Source organism: Oncorhynchus mykiss, unplaced genomic scaffold (assembly GCF_013265735.2).
Source record: "Oncorhynchus mykiss isolate Arlee unplaced genomic scaffold, USDA_OmykA_1.1 un_scaffold_189, whole genome shotgun sequence".
Classification (NCBI taxonomy): domain Eukaryota; kingdom Metazoa; phylum Chordata; class Actinopteri; order Salmoniformes; family Salmonidae; genus Oncorhynchus; species Oncorhynchus mykiss.
In genome coordinates this window covers 712,640-734,628 of record NW_023493675.1, presented here as the reverse complement: position 1 = coordinate 734,628, position 21,989 = coordinate 712,640, and the positions used below count along the sequence as shown (strand labels likewise).

At 40.6% G+C, this 21,989-nt stretch overlaps 1 pseudogene; it reads left to right on the top strand.

The window, feature by feature from the left end:
* Nucleotides 1–1,492: 1,492 nt before the first annotated feature.
* On the top strand, nt 1,493–18,457 carry LOC118947693 (annotated as a pseudogene).
* Nucleotides 18,458–21,989: the final 3,532 nt, after the last annotated feature.

Here is a 21,989-nt window from a genome sequence, read left to right as displayed (position 1 = left end):
TTAACCTGACTCCCCCCTTCATCTACACTGACTGAGGTGGATTTAAGTAGTGACATCAATAAGGGATCATAGCTTTAGCCTGGATTCACCTAGTCTTTCTAAGTCATGGAAGGAGCAGGTGTTCTTAATGTTTTGTCTACCCAGTGTAAAGCACTACAGATAATCAAGTGCTATTTGCATGTGATGCATTTGTTCTTTTGTTTACAGGACGATTTGTATCTTATAGAGCGTGGCTTTAAGGGAAAAGTATGGTCACATCTAATAAAAATGAATGTGAAAAATGAACAGAGAAAATGTATATTAACACACTACCTATTCATAGAAGTATTTATTCATCATCCACATATTCATATTAAGATCTACGTCTGTGTACAGGAACGTATCATTTGTAAGAAGCAAGAGAAAATGTATCAGTTTATTGTTAAATTACGTTCTTTCTAATACAACGTGTCGTAACTATTGTTTCCAAACTGCATTACCCACTCCAATCAGCAGATGGCGATGTGCGTCTTTCAGGTGATGCTTCTTGTGTGACGTATAATGGACTGGACGGGACACTTCTTCAGGAACAACAAAACGGCTTCTCTTTCAACCACCTCGGTAGCTTGCTAGCCAATATAAAACCGATATATTGCCGCTTTACACCGTGTTTGTGTACATTAGCTAATCTCAGTGTTTTAAACGCATTTCTGTTGACTTATCATCTGATGACTTTTAACCTAATGTTCTTGTTAAATTTGAAAACGTGTTAAAGATTGATACTGAGGTTAGCACTAGGCTAGTCGCTAATGCTAACTAGCTAACATCCCTGACCATGAGTTCACTAAACTACTCCTCCCCTGCTAATGAAGAGGTGGTCTGCTGGACGGAAAAAGAAGCTCTGGGACTGAACATTGTCGTGGAAGATGAGGGTGTTACAGTGAAAGAAGAGGAGGGTGTTACAGTGAAAGAAGAGGAGGCTGTTACAGTGAAAGAAGAGGAGGCTGTTACAGTGAAAGAAGAGGAGTGTGTTACAGTAAAAGAAGAGGAGGCTGTTACAGTGAAAGAAGAGGAGGCTGTTACAGTGAAAGACGAGATAGCATCCTCTTCCTCTCTAAAAGGTTCTATCTCAGTAAAGGTGAAGGAGGAAGACGTTTTGGGAGTGAAAGAGGAGGAGACAGAATATCAGATTAACACTAGTGAGTACTGTCTTAAACAGGGGCACAAACTATGCCGTTGTTTAACTAATGTGGGGTTTTTAAGAGGCATTCTACTGAAGTTCTACACTTTAATAAGTTTCGTACTCTATAAATTGTTAAATGTAAAATCTGCATTTGGTACATATATTTTGGGGACTTAGATTTAGATGTATTGAATTCTCCATGTGGTCTACATTAAAGTGCACCTCATCTAATGTAACAGTCTTTTAAAATTCAATATTGGTGCAAATTTTCTACTTAAAAGATCAATGGGACGCAAAAGCCAACCAATTTGTGGAACAAACCTTTTACATTTGCATCACAAACAATATTTTCGGAAATCATGATGAAAGTGGCCATTTTAGGTCCTTTTAGACATATTAATGCCTCTTGTAAGACCCTATGATTGCAATAGAAGATCATAAGTTTACAATCGGTTTCATGTTCTCGTCCACACAGGAGAGAGACATGACTATCCTGGATCCTCTGGGGAGCCTCAACAATATCCTGATGCTGACGAGGCAGAGAAGAGTCTCTCCAGATCAGAACACCAGATGGTACAGCTTGGTCTGGTCTAGCATACAGCTTGGTTTGGTCTAGCATACAGCTTGGTCTGGTCTAGCAAACAGCTTGGTCTGGTCTAGCATACAGCTTGCTCTATCGAGGGCTGGGCTGGGTTTCTGTAAAACACTTTATGACAACAGTGATATCAGCATCCATAAAGATATGTGTCTGTGTCCCCTCTTTATGGTTACCAGGACAACGCTAGCCCCTCCTCCCTCCCGGAGTCCCAGTGTCGAGCCTCTCCCGGTAGCAACTTACTGCTGGGTATGAAGAGGTTGTCTGTGCTGCTGGTGGACTGCAGGAAAACAACGGGGCTGAGTGGAACTGTGAGAGGAGGAGAAGAGAAGAAAGGATCAGATTTGACTCACCGAAGTAAGTGCTGTAGTTTAGTTTGTACAAATATAATAGATCTGCCCACTGGTATCTGTTACCAGGACAACCAGCAGAGTTCTGTTTGTTGACAGGAAGATAGACTGGTATCTGTTACCAGGACAACCAGCAGAGTTCTGTTAGTTGACAGGAAGATAGACTGGTGGATATGGATGTTATGAATATCATAACACTGAAAAAGGATTCTGCCAATGAAAAGAGAGAAACCAATAGACCATATAAAAAGTTAGCTTTAGACGGAAAGTCTCAAGATGATCTGATGTAAGGTGCAAATTTTACAAAACTTGTCCTAACAACATTATGGATGTGACATTGCCTGTCCCAGTGAACCCCCCCCCCCCCCCCCCCCCCCCAAGACTTTTGAAGCGGCAGACAAAACTCCAGACACTTCAATGTGTTCTGCATTGCTTCATTAACGTCTGATCTACAGAACGTGTTAAACATGCAAATGTACAGTTGTAGTCGGACGTTTAGATACACCTTAGCCAAATACATTTATACTCAGTTTCACAATTCCTGACATTTAATCATAGTAAAATTTCCCTGTTTTAGGTTAGTTCACCATTTTATTTTAAGAATGTGAAATGTCAGAATAATAGTTGAGAGATTTATTTCAGCTTTTATTTCTTTCATCACATTTCCAGTGGGTCAGAAGTTTACATACACTCAATTCGTATTTGGTAGCATTGCCTTTAAATGATTTAACTTGGGTCAATCTCTAGGAGACCGAACGCGTCTCCTTCCTGAGCGGTATGACAGCTGCGTGGTCCCATGGTGTTTATACTTGCGTACTATTGTTTGTACAGATAAACATGGTACCTTCAGGCGTTTGGAAATTGCTCCCAAGGATAAACCAGACTTGTAGAGGTCTACATTTTCTTTTCTGATGTCTTGGCTGATTTCTTTTGATTTTCCCATAATGTCAAGCAAAGAGGCACTGAGTTTGAAGGTAGGCCTTTGAAATACATCCACAGGTACACCTCCAATTGGCTCAATTGATGTCAATTAGCCTATCAGAAGCTTCTAAAGCCATAACATAATAATTTTCGGGAATTTTCCAAGCTGTTTAAAGGCACAGTCAACTTAGTGTATGTAAACTCCTGACCCACTGGAGTTGTGATACAGTGAATTATAAGTGAAATATGACATTTGTGGAGTGGTTGAAAAACTAGTTTTGATGACTTAGTTTTGTTGCTTACAGTTTAGTTTCCTCCACTGTCCCCATACTGGACTCAAACTAGTGATCATCTGCTTCTCATCACATGTGACCGCTCTCCTTGACAATGAACCGCTGGAGCGATACAAAAGGTACCAGTTGGACAGCTCCATCTGTGACGTTTCAAGCTGTGGAGTGAGTTTAAAAGGTACCAGTTGGACAGCTCCATCTGTGACGTTTCAAGCTGTGGAGTGAGTTTAAAAGGTACCAGTTGGACAGCTCCATCTGTGACGTTTCAAGCTGTGGAGTGAGTTTAAAAGGTACCAGTTGGACAGCTCCATCTGTGACGTTTCAAGCTGTGGAGTGAGTTTACGGCACGTTCTCACCTCCGTTACACATGTTCAGGTTGACTTTCCCATGGAATCGACCATATACACTACCAGTCAACTACTCATTCAAGGGTTTTTCTTTATTTTTACTATTTTCTACATTGTAGAATAATAGTGAATATATCAAATCTATGAAATAACACTTATGGAATCATAGAGTAACCTAAAAAGTGTTCAACATTAGGCCACACCTGTCAGGTAAATGGATTATCTTGGCAAAGGAGAAATTTGAACTAACAGGGATATAAACACATTTTGCACCGAATTTGAGAGAAATAAGCTTTAGTGCGTATGGAAGAATTCTGGGATATTTCAGCTCATGAAACATGGGACCAACACTTTACATATTTATATTTTTTGTAACATCTACCCCAAATATTTCACATTCTTTTTTACTTTTCCCAAAATATCATGAAATTAATGATAGTCCAAATGTGTGAACGTCTAAATTAGAAATTGGTCCATTTAAACAGCAATGTGTCGAACCCTTTCAACAACGGGGAGATGTTACTGATGTGCTTTGTGTCTTCCACGTAAAAACAAGTTTTGGACTTCCACTTTAAATGACTTATTATATGTTTAAGGAAGTGTGTAGGTCACATTCTGTATCATACAGCTATGAAGGTTATATATTTACAACCACCTGCTTGATAGGAATCCAGCGATGTCTGTGTCTTGAGTGTCATAGGACTGTCTAGTGTTTTGTGTTCTGACTAGTAAAACAGAAATACAAATAAGTCTTGTAAACAGTAATTACCAGGATGCTCTACAACATTTGTTTTAAAATCACACAAAAATGGTTTTAAATGATGAAATGTTTGAAAGCTGGCCTCAGGTTATTGAGGGATCTGATTTGGTTTAAAGTTCATAGCAAGGCAGTTTTATCATGTGGAGATTTCATTCTGCTCTGTCTTAAAAATAAACTCTGTCTTTGGCAGGAGGAAAACCAAACTTGGACGAACCAAAGACGTCCAAACCAGCAAGACAACACCTCTGCTCCCAGATTGGAAAGAGTTTTACCAAGTCAGTAAGCCTGAAAATACATGAGGGAATACACACAGGGCAGGAGCCCTTCCTTTGCTCCCAGTGTGGGAAGAGTTTTAAGCGGTTAGACACCCTCAAAGCTCATGAGCGTATACACACAGGGGAGAAGCCTTTCCATTGCTCCCAGTGTGAGAAGAGTTTTAAGCGGTTAGACACCTTCAAAGCTCATGAGCGTATACACACAGGGGAGAAGCCTTACAAATGCTCAGACTGTGGGATGGCATTTTACTCATCACACTCACTTAAAAGTCACGTGAGAATTCACACAGGGGAGAAGCCTTTCCATTGCTCTCAGTGTGAGAAGAGTTTTAAGCGGTTAGACACCCTCAAAGCTCATGAGCGTATACACACAGTGGAGAAGCCTTTCCATTGCTCCCAATGTGGGAAAAGTTTTAAGCGGTTACTCACCCTCAAAGCTCATGAGCGTATACACACAGGGGAGAAGCCTTTCCATTGCTCCCAGTGTGGGAAGAGTTTTAAGCGGTTAGACACCCTCAAAGCTCATGAGCGTATACACACAGGGGAGAAGCCTTACAAATGCTCAGACTGTGGGAAGATATATTACTCATCACACTCACTTAAAAGTCATATGAGAATTCACACAGGGGAGAAGCCTTACCTCTGCTCCCTATGTGGAAAGAGTTTTAGTCACTTTGGAAACATGAAAGCTCATGAGCGAATACACACAGGGGAGAAGCCTTACCACTGCTCCCAGTGTGGAAAGAGTTTTAACTATTCAGGAAACCTAAAAGAGCACATGAGACTGCACACAGGGGAGAAGCCTTACAAATGCTCAGACTGTGGGAAGACCTATTACTCTTCACAGTCACTTAAAATTCATGTGAGAATCCACACTGGGGAGAAGCCTTACCTCTGCTCCCAGTGTGGAAATAGTTTTAGTCACTTAGGAACCCTGAAAGTTCACCAGCGACTACACACAGGGGAGAAGCCTTACCACTGCTCCCAGTGTGGAAAGAGTTTTGGCCAAGTAGGAACCCTGAAAGCTCATGAGCGAATACACACAGGAGAGAAGCCTTACCACTGCTCCCAGTGTGGAAAGCGTTTTAACCATTCTGGAAAGCTGAAAAAGCACGTGAGAATTCACACAGGAGAGAATAATTACTTCTCCTTGACTTCTTAAAATGCATCAGAGAACATACACAGTGCTCCCAGTGTCTTTAATTGTTGACTGAGAATGTGTTTGCTTGTTTATACCATATGAATTTAAATTGTACAATGTATACTCAAAAATATATTTGTGTGTTTTTATTAGAAAACATGAATTGAATATGGAGTACAGTGGTTCGTCCTTTAAAAGTTGCAGCGTACTGCAGCACAGCTTGCATGGTGCCACAGAATTCTATGGCATGTTATTTACGTGTCAACCACTGTCACCAATAATGCTAGTAAGTGCTAGTTTGACCACCAGAGGGCATCTTTGAGAAGCATTTGATTGCCTTCAATAGTGGCTGTACTAGAGAATTTACAACTTGTTTTTGTAAGAACAATGTAAATGGGACTGATATCAAGAAATGTTTCTTTATTAATTTGATTAACCTGAACCCAGTTTCGCTAGCGGAACCCCTCGCCAACAGCCAATAAAATTTCAGCCAAATAAAAATCAACAGAAATCCCATAAATCAAAATTCTCAAGCATAGAAGTATTAGGCACCATTTTAAAGATATAATTCTCGTTAATCCAGCCACAGTGTCTGATTTCAAAAATGCTTCACAGCGAAAGCTCCACAAACGATTATGTTAGGTCACCACCAACTCACAGAAAAACCCAGCCATTTTTCCAGCCAAAGAGAGGAGCCACAAAAAGCACAGATAGAGATAAAAATGAATCACTAACCTTTGATGATTTTCATCAGATGACAATCATAGGACTTTATGTTACACAATATATGTGTGTTTTGTTTGATAAAGTTCATTTTTATTAAAAAAAATCTCATTTTACATTGGCGCGTTACGTTCAGTAGTTCCAACATGCGGTGATTGTGCAGAGAGACACATGAATTCACAGAAATACTCATTATAAATGTTGATGAAAATACAAGTGTTATGCATGGAACTTTAGATACACTTCTTCTTAATGCAACCGCTGTGTCAGATTTCAAAAAAACTTTACGGAAAAAGCATAATCTGAGAACGGCGCTCAGAGCCCAAACCAGCCAGAGAAATATCTGCCATGTTGGGTAGTCAACATTAGTCATAAATAGCATTATAAATATTCACTTACCTTTGATGATCAGTTCCACAATAAATGCTTGTTTTGTTCGATAATGTCCATCATTTATGTCCATTTATGTCCAAATAGCTTATTTTCTTGGGGCGTTTGGTAAACAAATCCAGTCGGACGAAAAGTTCAAAAAGTTATATTACAGGTCGAAGAAACTTGTCAAACTAAGTACAGAATCAATCTTTAGGATGTTTTTATCATAAATGTTCAATAATGTTCCAACCGGAGAATTCCATTGTCTGTAGAAAAGCAATGGAAAACAAGCTAACTTTGTCATGAACGCGCGTGGTCAGCTCGTGGGACTCAGGCAGACCTCTGACTCATTCCCCTCTCATTCAGCCCCACTTCACAGTAGAAGCATCAAACAAGGTTCTAGAGACGGTTGACATCTAGTGGAAGCAACATGACCAATATCCCACTGTGTATTCGATAGGGGTGAGTTCAAAAACTACACACCTCAGATTTCCCACTTCCTGTTTGGATTTTCTCTCAGGTTTTTGCCTGCCATATGAGTTCTGTTATACTCACAGACATCATTCAAACAGTTTTAGAAACTTCAGAGTGTTTTCTATCCAATACTAATAATATGCATATATTAGCATCTAGGACTGAGTAGGAGGAGGCAGTTCACTCTGGGCACTCTATTCACTCTATTCATCCAAAAATGAAAATGCTGCCCCCTATCCCAAGAAGTTCATATTATGGTGTTTATATTACAAAGAAAACTAAAAACCCTTAGGATGGAAAATATGGCCCTGTACAACGTGACGGTCTGGAGTAGGCTACAGTACTGGGCTATTTAACTAAAGAATCCCTGTGTCGTGCTGGCACACCGGAGAACGAGGTTCAATTCCCAGACGGGGAGGAAGGAGTAGGCTGTTCTTGTAAATAAGAATTTGTTCTTAACTGACTTGCCTAGTTAAATAAAGGTTACACTAAGAACATAACATTTCTACACCATAATTGTATAATTGTAGTCTAACCAATACCCAAACGGAGAAAACAATCTAATTCATTTATCAAGACCAGTCCCCATGCTTGTCTCAGAGCAGCGCGAAACAGTGCTAAAATAGTTGGAGGCTTTTGCTTCAAATCCTATTGGTTCTAATCCTATTGCTTCTAGCTTCAATATGCTCTTTAAATAAATAAGACCTACACCACTTTAAACAGCACATTACTCAACACTAGTGAGACTCATGACACCTACAGTAAATTGAAAAATATGACCTGACTCTCCGCCAATAATTACATATAGAAGATTCTAAATTAAAACCAAAAGCCGCCGCATTGGTCTCCCAGTGACGGCCGGCGCGGGTATCGAACCTGCATCAGAGAGGTGTTGGTGAAGGTATATTGTCCTGATAGTAGCACATAATGGGCTATTAAAATACTGTACGTGGTGTCCAGCTCAGGATAACCAAACATTTCTTTATTAAAGACTATCAGAAAGAATGTTGGTACTTATTTATTTTGATCCAAAGCCATGGATGAGTGAGTCACTCTGCTATATGTAGGTGCCCGGCTATATGACTGTGCCATCAACTTGATAGGATATAACGATATTTTGGAGGTTATTTCGTTTTCCAAAAACGAAAGTGAGTGATTGTAATCTGAATAAAGGCCAAAATAATATTTATAAAGGCCAAAACATGTATTTCTGTTTTTAGAGGGAGAGAAACGCTGGGCCAGTTGTGCTCCGCCCTGTGGGACTCCCAATCACAGTCAGATGTGATACATAACAATACTTTTTGCTGTATTATTTGTTTGGTCTTTTCTGGTGGATTAAACTGAAATTTCAACCAATCACGGCCGGTTGTGATACAGCCAACCTAACTAAGAAATACATTTGATGATAGAATTCTCCCCCTATCCTCCTTCTAGGCAAGTCTATTGTCCAGCTTCTTGCTAATAGCCATAATGGCGCTGTACGACATGACCGTGTGTGTTTTGAAAGAGTGTTTTCCAGTTAGCAACAATTTGTTTACCTTCATTAGACAACTTTGTTCCAATATTTATGTCATTCATTGATATTTATTGCCATAGTAGTTCGTTATGGATCCATAACTAAATAAACATCTGCATTTTGAAAGAGGATTTGTATCATTATTAAAGAAAGCATAAAGATGTTGATGAAGATATACTGTACTGCTGTTTTGAGTTAGAAATGTAACACTTAAGAGTACTTAAGCATTGCAGGTAGGGGGATGTTCACACCTACAGTAGCCGGGATATAAAGAGTCTATTGTCCTGCTAATCGGGCTACAAGTGTTTGAAAACCTGTTTTGAAAATGCCACCACTACTGTAATTTTTCATTTTTTATTTTACCTTTATTTAACTAGGCAAGTCAGTTAAGAACAAATTCTTATTTTCAATGACGGCCTAGGAACAGTGGGTTAACTGCCTGTTCAGGGGCAGAACGACAGATTCAGATTGTCGACCTTGTCAGCTCGGGGGTTTGAACTTGCAACCTTCCAGTTACTAGTCCAACGCTCTAACCACTAGGCTACCCTGCCGCTCCAGCATCTTGTTTACATTCTTTATTTTAACCACGTCACAAATCATTTGTATCTACCTTTCCAATTGCTTTTAGAGTTTTGGATTTACAAATGTGCACTTTTCATATCATTTTTTGTTAAATCCAGTTCGAATTTAAGTATAACTTTTGACTGAGGCCTTTAATGAGAGGTCTACTGCTTTAATATTGAATAATATCTGCCCTCCGAATTAATATCTAAGGGGCATTTTTCACACCATTATTAGTTACATTGTTTTAGTTTGAACGTGCAGACAGGCTCTAAGAACAGCGGGAGCGTTTCCCTAGTCAGCGCCATTATGAATGCAATGCCCCTTAAAGTGTTGCTCTGTGCTACCCAGTGGAGTGGGGTGGGGTGTGGTGGGGGTCCAACCCCCTTCCTCCTTCTCCCTTTCCCATACGGTGTTACAGTGAAAGACAAGAAAGAACCTTTCAGAATGGAAGAGGTGGCTGTTATCGTGAAAGAACCTTTTAGAGAGGAAGAGGATGCTGTCTCAATAAAAGTGAAGGAGGAAGACGTTTTGGGAGTGCAAGAGGAGGATACAGAATATCAGATTAACACCAGTGAGTACTGTCTTAAACAAGGGCACAAACTGTTGTTGAACTAATGTGGAACTAATGTGGGGTTTTAAAGGGGCATTCTACTGAAGTTCTACACTTGAATATGTTGTTCAGTACTGTATAAATTGTTTAATTGTCAATCTGTCGTTGGTACATACATTAGATTTTTTGGATGCCTACAAATCTGGATCCCTACAAATCAGCAGGACCAGACAATCTGGACCCTGTCTTTCTAAATATTATCTGCCGAGTGTTCCAATCCCTATTACCAGCCTGTTCAACCTCTCTTTCGTATCGTCTGAGATCCCCAAAGATTTGAAAGCTGCTGTGGTCAACCCCCTCTTCAAAGGGGGAGACACTCTAGACCCAAACTGTTATAGACCTATATCCATCCTGCCCAACATTTCTAAAATCTTCAAAAGCCAAGTTAACAAACGATCAAAAATGAAATACTTACATACAAGCCCTTAATTAACCAACAATGCAGTTAAGAAAAATAAGTGTTATGTATAAAAATACAAATAATTAATATTAAAGAGCAGCAGTAAAATAACAGTAGCGAGGCTGTAGACAGGTATTACCAGTACAGAGTCAATGTGGAGGCTGTAGACAGGTATTACCAGTACAGAGTCAATGTGGAGGCTGTAGACAGGTATTACCAGTACAGAGTCAATGTGGAGGCTGTAGACAGGTATTACCAGTACAGAGTCAATGTGGAGGCTATATACAGGTATTACCAGTACAGAGTCAATGTGGAGGCTGTAGACAGGTATTACCAGTACAGAGTCAATGTGGAGGCTGTAGACAGGTATTACCAGTACAGAGTCAATGTGGAGGCTGTATACAAGGTATTACCAGTACAGAGTCAATGTGGAGGCTGTATACAGGTATTACCAGTACAGAGTCAATGTGGAGGCTATATACAGGTATTACCAGTACAGAGTCAATGTGGAGGCTATATACAGGTATTACCAGTACAGAGTCAATGTGGAGGCTGTATACAAGGTATTACCAGTACAGAGTCAATGTGGAGGCTGTAGACAGGTATTACCAGTACAGAGTCAATGTGGAGGCTGTATGCAGGTATTACCAGTACAGAGTCAATGTGGAGGCTGTATGCAGGTATTACCAGTACAGAGTCAATGTGGAGGCTGTATGCAGGTATTACCAGTACAGAGTCAATGTGGAGGCTGTAGACAGGTATTACCAGTACAGAGTCAATGTGGAGGATATATACAGGAGGTACCGGTACAGAGTCAATGTGGAGGCTATATACAGGAGGTACCGGAACAGAGTCAATGTGGAGGCTATATACAGGAGGTACCGGAACAGAATCGATGTGGAGGGTATATACAGGAGGTACCGGTACAGAGTCAATGTGGAGGGTATATACAGGAGGTACCGGAACAGAGTCAATGTGGAGGCTATATACAGGAGGTACCGGTACATAGTCAATGTGGAGGGTATATACAGGAGGTACCGGAACAGAGTCAATGTGGAGGCTATATACAGGAGGTACCGGAACAGAGTCAATGTGGAGGGTATATACGGGAGGTACCGGAACAGAGTCAATGTGGAGGGTATATACAGGAGGTACCGGAACAGAGTCAATGTGCGGGGACACAGGTAAGTCTAGGAAAAATACTACTCCTATTACAGATCCAAGTGGTAAAGATTCATATGACATCCATTGTTGAAGGACTGTAGCATCTAATGATGAAACATGTAGCATCTCCACAGAGGAGCTCTGTCATGATTGTAGCAGGTTTACTAACAAGTTACTTATATTAGCTGTGTTGACTTTAGCTAATATGGTGACAACGATGTAGGCTGTGTGTAGCAGATATGAAATGGTTTGGTTTGGAAAGGTTTTAACTCCTGGTCACCTACAGCTGATGTGTTGTGCATTGACGTCCACAAGCGAAGGGAAAAGGTGAGCGAATTGATGTGAGAGGAAATACAACGTGGCAGTTGTGAAAGTGAACTGTGTTTACGCATCATCAGGGGTGAATTCATTCAGACGATTCTGTTGTATGTGATGCATTTGCTCTATTGTTTACAGTATGATTTGTATCGCATAGAGCGTGGCTTTAAGGGAAAAGTATGGTCACATCTAATAAAAACGAATGTGAAAAATGAACAGAGTATTAACACAAATGTGTTTTAAAACACTACCTATTCGTAGAAGTATTTATTCATCATCCACATATTCATTTTAAGCTTCTACGTCTGTGTACAGGAAAGTATTATTTGTAAGACATAAGAGAAAATATATCTGCTTATTGTTAAATTATTATGACGTTCTTTCCATCACAAAAAGTGTAGTACCTATTGTTTCCAAACTCTCCAGCCAGTAGATGGCGATGTGCGTCTTTCAGGTGATGCTTCTTGATGACGTATAATGGACTGGACGGGACGCTTCTTCAGGAACAACAAGGCGCCAACTCTTTCAACCACCTCGGTAGCTTGCTAGACAACATAAAACTAAAAGATTGATTCTTTAGACCATGTTATTGTACATTAGCTAATCTCAGTGTTTTAAACAAATTTCGGTTGACGTATCTACTGGTTAACTTTAACCTAATGTGCTTGTTCAATTTGCAAACTTGTTAAAGATTGATACTGAGGTTAGCACTAGGCTAGTCGCTAATGCTAGCTAGCTAGCTAACATCCCTGACCATGAGCTCACTGAACTACTCCTCCCTTGCTAATGAAGCGGAGGTCTGCTGTACGGAGAAAGAATCTTTCAGAATGAAAAAGGAGGAAGAGGAGGCTGTTATAGTGAAAGAAGAGAAAGAACCTTTTAGAGAGGAAGAGGATGCTATCTTAATAAACGTGAAGGAGGAAGACGTTTTGAGAGTGAAAAAGGAGGAGACAGAAGATCCGATTGACACCAGTGAGTACTGTCTTAAAAACAGGGACACAAACTATGCAGTTGTTGAACTGATGTGGGGGTTTTTAATGGGCATTCTTACTGTAGGAATTGTTAAATGGTCGATCTGCCAGTGGTTCATGTACTTTTGGGACTTTTCAATTAGATGTATTGAATTCTCCATGTGGTCGACATTAAAGTTCCCCTCATCTAGTATAACAGTCTTAAAATTCAATATTGCTGCGTATGTTCTACTTAAAATATAAAAAAGGCACCCATTTTGTGGAACAACCCTTTTACATTTGCATCACAAATATTTTTTTAGGAAATCAAGATGAAAGTGGCCATTTTAGGCTCTTTTTAGACATATTCATGCCTCTTGTAAGACTCTGTGATTGCAATAGAAGATCATAAGTTTACCATCTGTTTGATGTTCTCATTCACACAGGAGAGAGACATGACCATGGTGGATCCTCTGCGGAGCCTCAACAACATCCTGATGCTGACGAGGCAGAGAAGAGTCTATCCAGATCAGAACACCAGATGGTACAGCTTGGTCTGGTCTAGCATACAGCTTGCTTTATCGGCTTGGGCTGGGTTTCTGTAAAACACTTTATGACAACAGTGACATCAGCATCCATAATGATCTGCATCTGTGTACCCTCTTTATGGTTACTAGGACAACGCTAGCCCTTCCACCCTGTGTCGTGCCTCTCTGGGTAGCACCTTACTGCTGGGTATGAAGAGGTTGTCTGTGCTGCTGGTGGACTGCAGGAAAACAACAGGGCTGAGTGGAACTGTGAGAGGAGGAGAAGAGATGAAAGGATCAGATTTGACTCATCAAAGTAAGTGCTGTAGTTTAGTTTGAACAAATACAATAGATCTGCCCACTGGTATCTGTTACCAGGACAACCAGCAGAGTTCTGTTAGTTGACAGGAAGATAGACTGGTGGATATGGATGTTATGAATATCATAACACTGAAAAAGGATTCTGCCAATGAAAAGAGAGAAACCAATAGACCATATAAAACCTTGATGAAAGTTAGCTTTAGAGAGAAAATTTCAAGATGATCCAATGTAAGGTGCTTGTTTTACAAAAACTTATCCTTAAAACATTATGGATGTTACATTGCCTGTCCCAGTCAACCCCCCTATCTTTACAAGACTGTTGAACAGGCAAACTAAACTATAGACACTGTTAATTAATTAACTAATACTGAGGAAAGCTGTGATCAGGCTTATAGGGAAGGGCATTCAATAAACACAGCACTTAAAAATGACTGATTGGCTGAGAGAAATTGATGATGATAAAAATATTGTTTGGGCTGTTTTGTTAGACTTCAGTGCGGCTTTTGACATTATCGATCATAGTCTGCTGCTGAAAAAAAATGTATGGCTTTACACCCCCAGTTATGAAAACTTAGGACACTAAAGAGGCCTTTCTATTGAATCTGGAAACACCAAAAGAAAGATGCCTAGGGTCCCTGCTCAACCGTGTGAATGTGCCTTAGGCATGCTGCAAGGAGGCATGAGGACTGCAGATGTGGCCAGGGAAATAAATTGCAATGTCTGTACTGTGAGACGCCTAAGACAGCGCTACAGTGAGACAGGACGGACAGCTTATCGTCCTCGCAGTGGCAGACCACGTGTAACAACACCTGCACAGGATCGGGACATCCGACCATCACACCTGCGGAACAGGTAAGATGGCAACAACAACTGCCCAAGTTACACCAGGAACGCACTATCCCTCCATCAGTGCTCAGACTGTCCTCAATAGGCTGAGAGAGGCTGGACTGAGGGCTTGCAGGCCTGTTGTAAGGCAGGTCCTCACCAGACATCACTGGCAACAACATCGCCTCTGGGCACAAACCCACCGTCACAAAAAGTCACGGTTTTGCCTCCAGGGGTGATGGTCGGATTCGTGTTTATCGTCAAAGAAATGAGCATTACACGGAGGCCTGTACTCTGGAGCGGGATCGATTTGGAGGGGCAGTCATGGTCTGGGGTGGTGTCACAGCATCATCATCAGAGGTTGTTGTCATTGCAGGCACTCTCAACGCTGTGCGTTACAGGGTACCCTTCCTGCAGGCTCATGACAATGCCACCAGCCATACTACTCGTTCTGTGTGTGATTTCCTGCAAGACCGGAAGGTAGCATCTCACTGCAAGTTCTGCCAAATCTGGTGCAGTCCATGAGGAGGAGATGCACTGCAGTACTTAATGCAGCTGGTGGCCACACCAGATTTTTTTATTTATTTTTATTTTACCTTTATTTAACTAGGCAAGTCAGTTAAGAACAAATTCTTATTTTCAATGACGGCCAGTGGGTTAACTGCCTGTTCAGGGGCAGAACAACAGATTTGTACCTTGTGAGCTCGGGGATATGAACTTGCAACCTTTCGGTTACTAGTACAACTCTCTAGCCACTAGGCTACCCTGCGGTCCCAGATACTGACTGTTACTTTTGATTTTGACCCCCCCCCCCCCCCCCCCCTTTGTTCAGGGACACGTTATTCCATTTCAGTTAGTCACATGTCTGTGGAACTTGTTCAGTTTATGTAGGTTGTTGAATCTTATGTTCCAACAAATATTTACACATGCTAAGTTTGCTGAAAGTAAACGCAGTTGACAGTGAGAGGACATTTCTTTGTTTGCTGAGTTTAGATTGGCGAGGGGGAAAAACAATTTAATCAATTTTAGAATAATGCTGAAATGTAACAAAATATGGAAAAGGTGAAGGGGTCTGAATACTTAACGAATGCACTGTGTCTGTATGTATACTGAACCAAAATATAAATAGCAATTTCAACGATTTACAGCTCATATAAGTCAGTCATTGTAAATAAATAAATTAGGCCCTAATCTATGGACTTTACATGACTGAGGGGTGCAGCCATTGGTGGGCCCTTGAGGGCATAAGCCCGCCCATTGCGGAGCCAGGCCCAGCCAATCAGAATTCGTTTTTCCCCACAAAAGGGTTTCATTACAAATATAAATACTACTCGGGTGGCTGGTCTCAGATGCTGTGGAGATCCTGGGCTGGCGTCGTTATATGTGGTCTGTAGTTGTGAGGCCAGTTTGATGTACTGCCAAATTCTCTAAAATGAAGTTGTGAGGTGGCTTCTGGTAGAGAATTGAACATTCAATTATCTGGTAACCGCTCTAGTGGATATTCCTGCAGTCAGCATGCCAATTGCATGCTCCCTCAACTTGAGACACCTGTGGCATTGTGTTGTGTGACAAAACTGCACATTTTAGTGTGGCCTTTTATTCTCCCCAGCACAAGGTGCACCTGTGTAATGATCATGCTGTTTAATCAGCTTGACATGCCACACCTGTCAGGTTGATGGATTATCTTGGCAGAGAATAAATGTTAACTAACAGGGGTGTAAACAATTCTGCAATCTTTTTTTTCTCAGCTCATTAAACATCCAACACTTCACATGTTGCGTTTTATCATTTGTTTATTGTAGTTACTAAATATTGATACCTCATCAACATCATGTCATTGTAAATAAAAGCTTTTGACACTTGAAATGCTTGTAATTATACTTCAGCATTCCATAGTAACAGGCAAAAGTGATAACTAAGTGGCTCGGGTAACAAAACATCAGTATTTTGGGTCCATGGCCAGGAAACTCCCCAGACCTTAATCCCATTGAGAACTTGTGGTCAATCATCAAGAGGTGGGTGGACAAACAAAAACCCACAAATTCTGACAAAATCCAAGCATTGATTATGCAAGAATGGGCTGCCGTCAGTCAGGATGTGGCCCAGAAGTTAATTGACAGCATGCCAGGGCGGATTGCAGAGGTCTTGAAAAAAAAGGGTCAACACTGCAAAAATTGACACTGCATCAACTTAATGTCATTGTAAATAAAAACCTTTGACACTTATGAAATGCTTGTAATTATACTTCAGCATTCCATAGTAACATCTGACAAAAATATCTAAAGACACTGAAGCAGCAAACTTTGTGGAAATTAATATTTTTCATTCTCAAAACTTTTGGCCACTACTGTAGGTCGCATTCTGTATCATACAGCTATGAAAGTTATATATTTAGAACTACCTGCCCGATTGGAATCCAGTGACGTCTGTGTCTTGAGTGTCCTAGAACTGTTTAGTTTTTTGTGTTCTGACGAAAACAGAATGAATAAATAAGTAGTGTAAACATTGTCAGTAATTACCAGGAAACTCTACAACATTTGTTTTAAAATCACACTTAAGATTGTTAAAACTGGCCTTAGGTTATTGAGGGATCTGATTAGGATTTACCCTCGTAGCAAGGCTGTTTTATCATGTGGAGGTTTCATTCGGGTCTCTATTTTAAAAAACACTTTCTTTGGCAGGAGAAAAACCAGACTCAGAGGAACCAAAGCCATGGACTTCCAAACCAGCAAGAAGACACCAGTGTTCCCACTGTGGAAAGGGTTGGAACAAGTTAAGTGAGCTTAAACGACATGAGAGAATACACACAGGGGAGAAGCCTTACCACTGTTCCCAGTGTGGAAAGGGTGTTAACGATTTGGGGAAGCTGAAACGACACGAGAGAATACACACAGGGGAGAAGCCTTACCACTGCTCCCAGTGTGGAAAGGGTTTTAATGATTTGGGGAATCTGAAACGACATGAGAGAATACACAAAGGGCAGAAGCCTTACCACTGCTCCCAGTGTGGAAAGGGTTGTAAAGATTTGGGGAAGCTGAAACGACACGTGAGCATACACACAGGGGAGAAGCCTTACCACTGCTCCCAGTGTGGAAAGGGTTTTAATGATTTGGGGAATCTGAAAAGACATGAGAGAATGCACACAGGGGAGAAGCCTTACCACTGCTCCCAGTGTGGAAAGTGTTTCACCTGGGCATGGAATCTGAAACAGCACGAGAGAATACACACAGGGGAGAAGCCTTACCAATGCTCCCAGTGTGGAAAGTTTTTCGTCTCGGCAAGGTATCTGAAACAGCACGAGAGAATACACACAGGGGAGAAGCCTTACCACTGCTCCCAGTGTGGCAAGTGTTTCAACGGGGCAGGGGATCTTAAAAAACACGAAAGAATACATACAGGAGAGAAGCCTTACCACTGCTCCCACTGTGGCAAGTGTTTTAACCAGTTAGGGGCTGTGAAACAGCACGAGAGAATACACACAGGGGAGAAGCCTGCTCCCAGTGTGGCAAGTGTTTTAACCAGTTAGGGACCCTGAAACAACACAAGATAATACACACAGGGGAGATGCATTACCACTCCTCCCAGGATGCAAAGCTTTTGCCCATTTAGGAAGCCTGAAAGAGCATGACACAGAGGAGAAAGCTTTACAGAAGATTAGATTTTGGGAAAACATATTACTCATAACAATCACTTAAACATCATTAGAGAATCTACACAGAAGAGAGAAATTACTTCTCTTTGCATGTATATTGATATTTCACTTTTTTTTCACATCTCATTTTTCTTACAATTCATCAGATAACATACACAGTGGTCCCGTTGTCTTATATTGTTGACTGATAATGTGTTTCCCTGTTTTTACCAGATGAAATTGCTTCTTCCAATTATTGATTAACATGTACCTGTTAAGAAACTGACTGTTAGAACTGTTAAGGCTCCATGGATTGATGAGGAATTTAAAAACTGTATGTTTGAAAGAGTTGGGGCTAAAGGAGCGGCTAATAAGTCTGGCTGGCTTACATACTGCAAATTGAGAAATGATGTGACCAAACTCAACAAAAATAATCAAATTTATTATGAAGCCAAATCAATGATGGGGTAAAAAAAACATCATGAAATGAAAGCAGAGCAAGTTTAGTTTAAATACAATGCTATATTTCTTTAAACAAATGAACAACAGACTTTCAGCATGCTTATAGAGAAGGGCACTCAACATGTACTGCACTGACACAAATGACTGATGATTGGTTGAGAGAAATTGATAACGAGAAGATTGTGGGAGCTCTATTGTTAGATGTCAGTGCAGCCTTTGATATTATTGACCATAACCTGTTGTTTAAGAATGTTTGTGCTATGGCTTTTCAACCTCTGCCATAATGTGGATTCAGAGCTATCTATCTAATAGAACTCAGAGGGTTTTTAATGGAAGCTTCTCTAATGTCAAACATATGAAGTGTGATGTACCACAGGGCAGCTCTCTAGGCCCTCTACTCTTTTCTATTTTTACCAATGGCCTGCCACTGGCATTAAACAAAGCATGTGTGTCCATGTATGCTGATGATTCAACTATATAAGCACCAGCAACCACAGCTAATGAAGTCACTGAAACCCTTAACAAAGAGTTGCAGTCTGTTTTGGAATGCGTGGCCAGTAATAAACTGGTCCTGAACATCTCTAAAACTAAGAGCATTGTATTTAGTACAAATCATTCCTCAAGTTCTAGACCTCAGCTGAGTCTGGTAATGAATTGTGTGGCTGTTGAACAAGTTGAGGAGACTAAATTACTTGGCATTACCTTAGATTGTAAACTGTCATGGTCAAAACATATAGATTCAATGGTTGTAAAGATGGGGAGAGGTCTAGCCATAATAAAGAGATGCTCTGCTTTTTTGACACTACTCTCAACAAAGCAAGTTCTGCAGGCTCTAGTTTAGTCTAATCTTGATTATTGTCCAGTCGTGTGGTCCAGTGCTGCAAGGAAAGACAGAGTAAAGCTGCAGCTGGCCCAGAACAGAGCGGCTGTCACGCCCTGGCCATAGAGAAGCTTTTATTCTCTATTTTGGTTAGGCCAGGGTGTGACTCGGGTGGGAATTCCAGTTTCTTTATTTCTATGTTTTCTATTTCTTTGTTTTTGGCCAAGTGTGGTTCCCAATCGGAGGCAGCTGTCTATCGTTGTCTCTAATTGGGAATCATACTTAGGCAGCCTTTTTCCACCTGTGTTTTTTGGGTAGTTGTTTTCTGTATAATTAATTTGTTCGAATGTTGTTTGATTAAATACAAATCATGAACACTTACCACTCTGCGCTTTGGTCCATGCCCACCGACGAGAGACGTGACAATTATGTGTCATGTTTTGTGTTGACCGCAGGAGGGGTAGCTGCTGCTTTTGCAACAGCTAATGGGGATCCTAGTAAAATACCAAATACCAAACTCTGTTGTTCTCTCTGAGCTCAGAAATAAAGAATCTTGGTTTGACTTGGACTCCAGCAGATCCTTATATTATAATATCCACTACAACTCACCCACAGATTGCTGTTTCATGATTGTCTCAATGAAGAGTTCCTCATTCCACTTTCCTGTGGGCTTTTACAAGCCTCCCACTGGTTGAATAAACATTGTTTCCACGTCAAATTTAAAAAACATCCTTAGTGAAGGTTCAATGTTATCTTCATCCCTAAACTAGCAACATTAACTATTGTCTATTGTTATTCTCAATGACATTCCTGGCCTTATGAAATCCTAGCTAAATACAATGTTCCCACCTGTTTTCATGTCTTTGGTTATGCAAACATTTGTTTATTAGATTATATTTCTCATTAAGATGAATATAGTTTTAATTCTGCATGGGTCACGCATTGCTTTGGTCATGTGGTCGCTTATGGGTCAATGATTTTAATTAGAATATAGCAATGATGCTCTCTCCTCAATCACTTACAGTTTCTTTGGAAAGTAATCAGACCCCTTGACTTGTAGGTTTAGGTCATCAGTAAAGGGGACATCTTAAATATTACAATGACCCTTTCAAAGACAGACATCCCCCGGACCTCCCCCATATAACTATTTTTAAAAGGGTAAAATGATCTGTTTTCTACAGCATTAAGGCCAGGGCGTTGTGATGCCCACTCCAATACCTTGACTTTGTTGTCCTTAAGCCATTTTGCCACAACTTTGGAAGTATGCTTGGCGTCATTGTACATTTGGAAGACCCATTTGTGACCAAGCTTTAACTTCCTGACTGATGTCCTGAGATATTGCTTCAATATATTAACATAATTTTCACCCATGATGCCATCTATTTTGTGAAGTGCCCCAGTCCTTCCTCCAGCGAAGCACCCCCACAACATGATGCTGCCACCTGTGTGCTTCACGGTTGGGATGGTGTTCTTCGGCTTGCAAGCATCCCCCTTTTTCCTCCGATCATAACGATGGTCATTATGGCCAAACAGTTCTATTTTTGTTTCATCAGACCAGAGGACGCCTTCAGGCGTTTGGAAATCGCTCCCAAGGATGAACCAGACTTGTGGAGGTCTACCATTTTTTCCTGAGATCTTGGCAGATTTGTATTTATTTTCCCATGATATCATGTAAAGAGGCACTGAGTTTCAAGGTAGGTCTTGAAATACATTCACAGGTGCTCTTCCAATTAACTCAAATGATGTCAATTAGCCTATCAGAAGCTATAGACATAATCTTCTGGAATTTTCCAAGGCTGTTTAAAGTCACAGTCAATTTAGTGTATGTAAACTTCTGACCCACTGGGATTGTGTAATAATCTGTCTGTAAACAATTGTTGGAAAAATGACTTGTGTCATTAACACAGATGTCCTAACCGACTTGCCAAAACTATTGTTTGTTAACAAGACATTTGTGGAGTGGTTGAAAATGAGTTATAATGACTCCAACCTAAGTGTATGTAATCTTTAGCTTCAACTGTAAATACTGTATCCTTCACCATCTATTCTTCACTATATATTGCATCTTAGCTGCTGTGTTTCTGCTCATCCATGTTTTATACTTCTATATTTCCCATTCCTTTACTGGATTATGTGTATTAGGTTTAGTTGTGGAATTTGTTAGATATTATCTGTTTGATACTGCTGCACTGTCGGATCTAGAAGCATAAGCATTTCGCTACACTCACAATAACATCTGCTAACCCTGTGCATGTGACCAATAACATCTGCTAACCATGTGTATGTGACCAATAACATCTGCTAACCATGTGTATGTCACCAATAACATCTGCTAACCATGTGTATGTCACCAATAACATCTGCTAACCATGTGTATCTGACCAATAACATCTGCTAACCATGTGTATGTCACCAATAACATCTGCTAACCATGTGTATGTCACCAATAACATCTGCTAACCATGTGTATG